This window comes from Symphalangus syndactylus, chromosome 4 (assembly GCF_028878055.3).
Source record: "Symphalangus syndactylus isolate Jambi chromosome 4, NHGRI_mSymSyn1-v2.1_pri, whole genome shotgun sequence".
In the NCBI taxonomy this organism is placed as follows: Eukaryota; Metazoa; Chordata; class Mammalia; order Primates; family Hylobatidae; genus Symphalangus; species Symphalangus syndactylus.
This window is the reverse complement of record NC_072426.2, coordinates 112,924,435-112,932,262: the sequence shown is the minus strand read 5'-3', so window position 1 is coordinate 112,932,262 and position 7,828 is coordinate 112,924,435. Positions and strand designations below refer to the sequence as shown.

Below are 7,828 nucleotides of genomic sequence, written 5' to 3'. Positions count from 1 at the left end.
TCACGCCTGTAATCCCAACACTTTTAGGAGGTGGAGGTGGGTGGATCACCTGAGGTCAGGAGTTCGAGACCAGCCTAGCCAACATGGTGAAACCCGTCTCTACTAAAAATACAAAAAATTAGCCAAGTGTGGTGGCAGGCACCTGTAATCCCAGCTACTTGGGAGGCTGAGGCAGGAGAACTACTTGAACCCAGGAGGCGGAGGTTGCAGTGAGCTGACATCATGCCCTGCACTCCAGCCTGGGCGACAGAGTGAGACTTCGCCTCAGAAAAAAATAAAAAATAAAATTAAAAAAGCCTGGGACCTGATGGCTTCACTGCCGAATTTTACCAAACATTTAAAGAAGAGCTATTACCAATCCTGCTCAAACTATTCCAAAAAATAGAGGAGGAGGGAATACTTCCAAACTCATTCTATGAGGCAAAATCAGACAAAGATCAATCAAAAGAAGAAAACTACAGGCCAATATCCCTGATGAACATTGATGCAAAAGTCCTCAATAAAATACTAGCAAACCATATTCAACAACACATTAAAAAAATCATTCATCATGATCAAGTGGGATTTATCCCTGGGATGCAAGCATGTTTCAACAAATGCAAATCAGTCAGTGTGATAATGTGATAACATCATATCAACAGAATGAAGGACAAAAACCATATGGTCATTTCAATTGATGCTGAAGAATCTTTTTATAAAATTCATCCCTTCATGATAAAAACCCTCAAATAACTGGGTATAGAAGGAACATAACATAATAAATGCCATATATGACAGACCCATAGCTAGTGTCATATTGAATGTGGAAAACTGAAAGCCTTCTAAGATCTGGAACACAACATGGATGCCCACTGTGACCACTGTTATTCAACACAGTACTGTATATCCTAGATAGAGCAATCACACAAGAGAAAGAAAAGGCATCCAAATTGGAAAGGAAGAAGTCAAATTATTGTTGTTTGCTGATGATATGATTTTACATTTGGAAAAACCTAAAGACTCCACAAGAAAAGTATTAGAAGTGATAAATTCCATAAAGTTGCAGGATACAAATAAACATACAAAAATAAGTAGCACCCTTTCCACAACTTCTCATTCGTTAGAAACCAGGCTGCATATTCCCGGTGGTGGCACACTGGATTCTGGGCTCTCGCATCCCCACCAGCCTCCCTGAAGGCAGACGGGTGGCCATGGAGACCCATCCAGACCCATGGTCTTCAGCGCAATACAGGGTGGGTGATACCAGGGTGCCAGATGCCATGTTTGACCAGAACATTGGGAAGGTCATAGCCATGCTGGAGGTTCTTGTGTGGAGATGAATTGGTGAAGAGAGAGGCCAGGATGAAGATGCCTCCAGGAGTGGGCCAGTTTGAGACTGGCAGCTCCACCCGGGTTCTGCTCTCGCTGCTGAGGGCAGAAGGGTTCACTGGTGAGACCCTTTGGGGGACGACTGAGGAGGAGGCAAAGCAGCTTGCTTCTTCTGTGTCAGCCAGACCAATGACATCTTGCTGCATCAAGATGTGGATCTGGTGGGCATCAGCATCTCCCCTCCACTCACCCAGCAGATACATGTCAAGGCTCTAGATTTGTTGTCTGTGTCTACGATTGTTTCTGCTGTAAGCTGGCCAGATGAGATCCCCTCCTGAGCCTGTGTGAACAGAATCTGCCTTGGTCTGATATGGTTTGGGTCTCTGTCCCCACCCACATCTCACCTTGAATGGTAATCCCCATAATCCACACGTGTCGAAGGAGGGACCCAATAGGAGGTGATTGGATCATGGGTGCTGTTTCTCCCATGCTGCTCTCATGATAGTGAGTGAAATCTCATGAGATCTGATGGTTTTATAAGTGTCTGGCATTTCCCCTGCTTGCACTTCTATCTCCTGCCACCATGTAAAGACGGTCCTTGCTTCCCCTTCACCTTCTGGCCATGATTGTAAGTTTCCTGAGCCCTCTCCAGCCACATGGAACTGTGAGTCAATTAAACTCTTTCCTTTATAAATTACCCAGTCTCGGCCAGGTGCAGTGGCTCACGCTTGTAACCAGCACCTTGGGAGGCTGAGGTGGGTGGATCATGAGGTCAGGTGTTCAAGACCAGCCTGACCAATATGGTGAAACCCTATCTCTACTAAAAATACAAAAATTAGCTGGGCGTGGTGGTGCACACCTGTAGTCCCAGCTACTTGGGAGGCTAAGTCAGGAGAATTGCTTGAACTCGGGAGGCAGAGGTTGCAGTGAGCCGAGATCGCACCACTGCACTCCAGCCTGGGTGACAGAGCGAGACTCCATCTTGAAAAAATAAATAAATTACCCAGTCTTGGGTATTTCTTTATAGCAGTGTGAGAATAGACTAATACACAGTCCATCAGGGTATCGGGAAGAATGTGGTTTGCAAGAACACAGCAACATCAGTGGATGCCTGTTGGATGGTGATGGCCTTGTGCTACTGCCTGCAGCTGATGAGCCTAGTGGGGAACGTGCTGCATTTCCTACCTGCCTTTGTGTGCACGTGAAGCAACCAATCTCGAAGCACTACGCAGGAGTGGTGATGATCTGCGACACCTGCATCTACTCAGGCAGCCTGCTGAGCCCCAGCCATAGCTGGATCTGTGACGAGCTCATGGGCAGCAGGGGCCTGACACAATGGGGACCTACATTATGGACCTGCTGACCCACCTGATCTTCTGGAGAGCTGAGAAGGTGCACACACTGTCAAGACGTACATGAGGCAGAGTGCCACCATCTGTGGCATCCAGCATGTCACCGTTGATGACTTCTGTTTCAAAAAAAACAAAAACAAAAAAAACTACCTGCCGAAACAGGATTCAACACTGTGTAAAAGAAGGACACAACTTCACAACATCAAGATACTAAACAATGTAACAGTTACCACTATACAATAAAAAATTACTAGACACATGAAGATTCAACAAAATGTGATCCATACCAGAAGAAAAATCAGTCAATAGAATCAGAAATGAGAGAGATCATGGAATTAGCAAAAAAACTACATTAAAACAGCTATTACTAATATAATTAAGAATTTACAAGAAAATATGAACATAAGAAAAATTGAAGATATGAAAAACAATGAAATGCAGCTTTTAGACTTATGTAATGCAATATCTGAAAAAAATTTAAATCACTGTAGGAGTTTAAAGCAAATTTAATTTAGAAGAAAAGATTGGTGCAACTTTTAGACCTATGTAATGCAGTATCTGAAAAAAATTTAAATCATTGTAGGAGTTTAAAGCAAATTTAATGTAGAAGAAAAGATTGATGACCTTGAAGACAGCAATAGAAGCTATTCAAGCTGTAGCACACAGAGAAAAATACACCAAAAAGCCAAACTGCTATGAATGTCTGCAGAAATAAACTTCAGTAGATGTGTAACTCCAAGGACTATAGGTAGTGGCATTGACAGATATGAAAAGTATAGAATATCTGTGTTCTGAATATTTTAAAGGATGTTATAAAGATGAGCAAGAGATTACCAGGAATGGACAGACAGGTTGGAAGGTAGGTGGGAGATGGGGAGATGCTCTAGAAATATAAAATATAATTGTTAGAATAACAAAGCTCAATGGAAAGGTTAAAGAGCAAATTTGATACAGATGAAGAGAGAATTAATAAATGAAGCCACTGAGGTGGCTCATGCCTATTATAATCCCAGCACTTTGGGAGGCCGAGGTGAGATGATCACTTGAGACTAGGAGTTTGAGACCAACCTAGACAACATGGTGAGACCCTGTCTCTACAGAAAAGTTGAAAAATTAGCTGGGCATGGTAGTGTATGCCTGTAGTCCTAGCTACTCAAATGGCTAAAGCAGAGCATGACTTGAGCCCAGGAGTTTGAGGCTTCAGAGTGCTATGATTATGCCACTGTGCTCCAGCTTGGGCGACTGAGTGAGACCTTGTCTCTTAAAAAATAAATGAGAAGATATCTTTAAAAATTACCCAGAGTATACTAAGGAGAGACAAAGAAGTAAAAATACGAAAACAATATTAAGAGATGGAAGCTTGGATAAGAAAGTCACACATATGACTAATTGAAATCTCAGAAAGAAAGAAAAGAAGGAAAAAAGTAGAGGCAATACTCCCTGCCCCCTAATATTTTGTGAAATTGTTCAAACATACAGAAAAGTTGAAAGAATTATACAGTGAACTTTTACATTTACCAATTAATCCTAGAACATTTTGTTATATTTACTATATCATATAGTTATCCACTTAACCATCCATCAATCCTATTTTTTATGTATTTCAGAGTAAGTTGTAGACATCACCACTAAACATTTTTGTGTGTTCATCATTAGTATTCAGTATTGTTTTATAGCTTTTTTGTATTTAAAATGTACATACAATAAAATGCACAAATCTTAAGTGCAATATTTGGTAAATTTTTACAAGTGCATACACCTGTGTAACACAAACTATCAAAAAAAAAAATATACTGCTCTTCAGAAAGTTCCCTTATGCCACTTGCTAGTCAATCCCTGCCCTTTACCTCCCACTGGTAAGAAGTGTTCTAATGAGAGGTATCATTTAGATAAATAGTGCTGTGATTTTTGCAGAAATGATGAAAAAAATGAATTAACAGATCTGGGAGTCACAACATAATGAAAGCAGGATACATAAACAGAAATGTATAATGACATATTGTATAAAGAAACTGCAGAATTTGTAAGATCTTACAAGCAGCTAGAAAGGGCAGATCACTTGCAAAAGAACAGCAGTGAAAATGACAGTGGATTTATTATCAGCGTCAATGGAAACCAGAATTTAATGGAGTAATACCTTTCAAGTGCCAAAAGATAATTGTCAACTAGAATTATGTACTTGCCCAGACTGCCTTTTAAGAACAAGAGTGAAATAGAGACATTTAAAGATAAGTGATAATTGAGAGTTTAGCTCAGAATTATGCATGAAACTCCTAAATGACATATAGTCATGCACTACATGACAAAGTTTTCGTCAATAACAGACCACATATACAATGGTGGTCCCATAAGATTATATTGGCTGAGTATTGCTAATCCAAAAATCCGAAATCCAAAATACTCCAAAATTTGAAACTTTTTGAGTGCCAACATGATACTCAAAGGAAATGTTCCTTGGAACATTTCTTTGGATTATCAGGTTAGGGATGCTCAACACTAAGTATCATGCAAATGTTCCAAAATAAAAAAAAATTCAAAACCAAAATTTTCTTGTCCTAAGGATTTAGGATTAAGGATACTCAACCTGTAATACTGTATTTTTATATATATATATATTTTTATTATAATTTAGGTTTTAGGGTACATGTGCACAATGTGCAGGTTTGTTACATATGTATCCATGTGCCATGTTGATTTCCTGTACCCATTAACTTGTCATTTAGCATTAGGTATATCTCCTAATGCTGTCCCTCCCCCCTCCACCCACCCCACAACAGTCCCCGGAGTGTGATGTTCCCCTTCCTGTTTTTACTGGACCTTTTCTGTTTAGATATACAGATACGTACTCTTGTATTACAGTTGCCTATTCAGTACAGTAATATGCTATACAGGTTTGTAGCCTAGGAGCAATATGCTATGCCATATATTCTAAGTATGTAGTAGGCTATACCATCTAGGTTTGTGTAAGTACAGTCTGTGGTTTGCACAATGATGAAATCACTTAAGGACACATTTCACCTTTCTCAGAATGTATCCCATCATTAAGTGATGTGTGACTGTAGTTGAGAGATAGTATTTCACAGGAGTTAAGAATATGCACTTTGGAGACTCCATAGGTGTGAATCCCTATTCCACCATTTGCTAGCTGTGGAACACTGGACAAGTGAGTTAACACCTCTGTGCTTCAGTTTTTTTTCTCACTTGTAAAATTTTGACAATAATTGTATTTACTTCATGGAATTGTTATGAGGATTAAATGAATTAATATAAAATAAAGCACTTAGAACCAAACCTGGAGTATAAGTGCTTTGTTAAGTCAGAGCTTAAAAAAAGGAAATTATCATAGAAGAATGGTCTGAAGTACAAAATAGAATGGTGAGTGAATAAAATGGTGAACAAGCTTGTCAGTCCAAACAAACATTATCAGTCTACAAAAATAAGGTCTGATTTGTGAAGTTTTGAACTAATGCCTCCAATAACAATAGCAAGTAGGCATTTAGGGAGGGGTCAATGTAATTAAAATTATTCTAAGATCATTGCTTCGTTTCAAAGGAAGGTTAAGATATGTTTGCCTTTACATTTTGTTAAGTTAGACACAAAGTGCAGGGACAGTTGTTAAAAAAAAAAAGGAATAAATACAGAGCTATGGATTCCAATTCAGTGGAGGAAAAATGGAATTTTAAAAATCTAACCATAAAATCAGTTTTTTAAAAATGCAAAAACAGCCAGTGCCGTGGCTCACACCTGTAATCCCAGCACTTTGGGAGGCTGAGGCGGGCAGATCACAGGGTCAGGAGATCAAGACCATCCTGGCTAATACGGTGAAACCCCGTCTCCACTAAAAATACAAAAAATTAGCCAGATGTGGTGGCAGGCACCTGTAGTCCCAGCTACTCGGGAGGCTGAGGCAGGAGAATGGCGTGAACCTGGGAGGCAGAGCTTGCAGTGAGCCGAGATCACGCCACTGCACTCCAGCCTGGGCGACAGAGCGAGACTCCGTCTCAAAAAAAAAAAAATGCAAAAACATTGGGGCTATAAAAATAGTAGCTCAGAAAAAGCAAGGCAAATATAAACAAAAAAGTAAGATATATAAATAAATCCAACTATATCAAGAATCACAATAAACATAAATGTATGACATTTACCAATTAAAAGACAGTTTGTCAGACTGAAATGAAAAGAAAAATCTAGCTGTATGACATATACAAGAATCTGAAAACATACAGGCAAAACAGTAGAAGATAAGAGATAGAAAAACATATACCAGGCAGATCTTAATACAAAGAATTCACATACATATATTAATATCAGAAAAAAGATTTTAAGACAAAAAAGATTATTAGAATAAAAAGGTCATTACCTACTGATAAAAGGTTGAATTCACCAGAAAAAAAAAACATAAAAATTCTAATCCTGTTTGTAACTAATAAAATGGACTTAAGCTGTATACAGCAAAAAATGTTAGAACTACAGGAGGTGGCAAATTTCTATGCAACTCTCTCAGTTCTTGATAGGTTAAGCAAACAAAAACCAGTGTGTTGCTCTAGGCCCTGGGAATACAGAAGTGAACAGGCAGACCATCACCTGCATGCTAGTGGGAAGATAAATAACAAAAATATCAAATTTTGGATAATGATAAATGAATGAAGAAAATAAAATCAAATATAAAGGTAGAATCTAATGGGAAGAGTGGTTATTTTATGAAGGTGGTTAAGGGAAGGCTTCCTTGAGGAGGTGGCATTTATGCGGACACATGAATTAGTTGAGGGAGCAAATGATGTGTATATATAGGAGAATTTTTTTTAGACAAAAGGAAAAGCAACTGGAAAGACCTTGAGGTGAACATGAGTTTCACATAATGCAAATACACATATTTAGCTTTTTGAATCTGCTTAGAATGTCTTTTCCCCCCATTTTAAGTAGAATGTAGAAACCTTACATACAGGTCTACATATCCTGTACCCCTTACGTTAGAGTTGTCATGAATTATGTCTACATATGTTTAAAACCCCATCAGACAATGGTACAGTTTTTATTTTCAACCATCAGATATATTTTTAAAGAACTTAGTACCCATCAATGATAGACTGGATATGGCACATGTACACCATGGAACACTATGCAGCCATAAAGGATGAGTTAATGTCCTTTGCAGGGACATGGATGAA

At 38.9% G+C, this 7,828-nt stretch overlaps 1 pseudogene; it reads left to right on the top strand.

The window, feature by feature from the left end:
- The first annotated feature begins 356 nt into the window (after positions 1–356).
- On the top strand, positions 357–5,238 carry LOC129481071 (glucose-fructose oxidoreductase domain-containing protein 2-like; annotated as a pseudogene).
- The last annotated feature ends 2,590 nt before the right edge of the window (positions 5,239–7,828 follow it).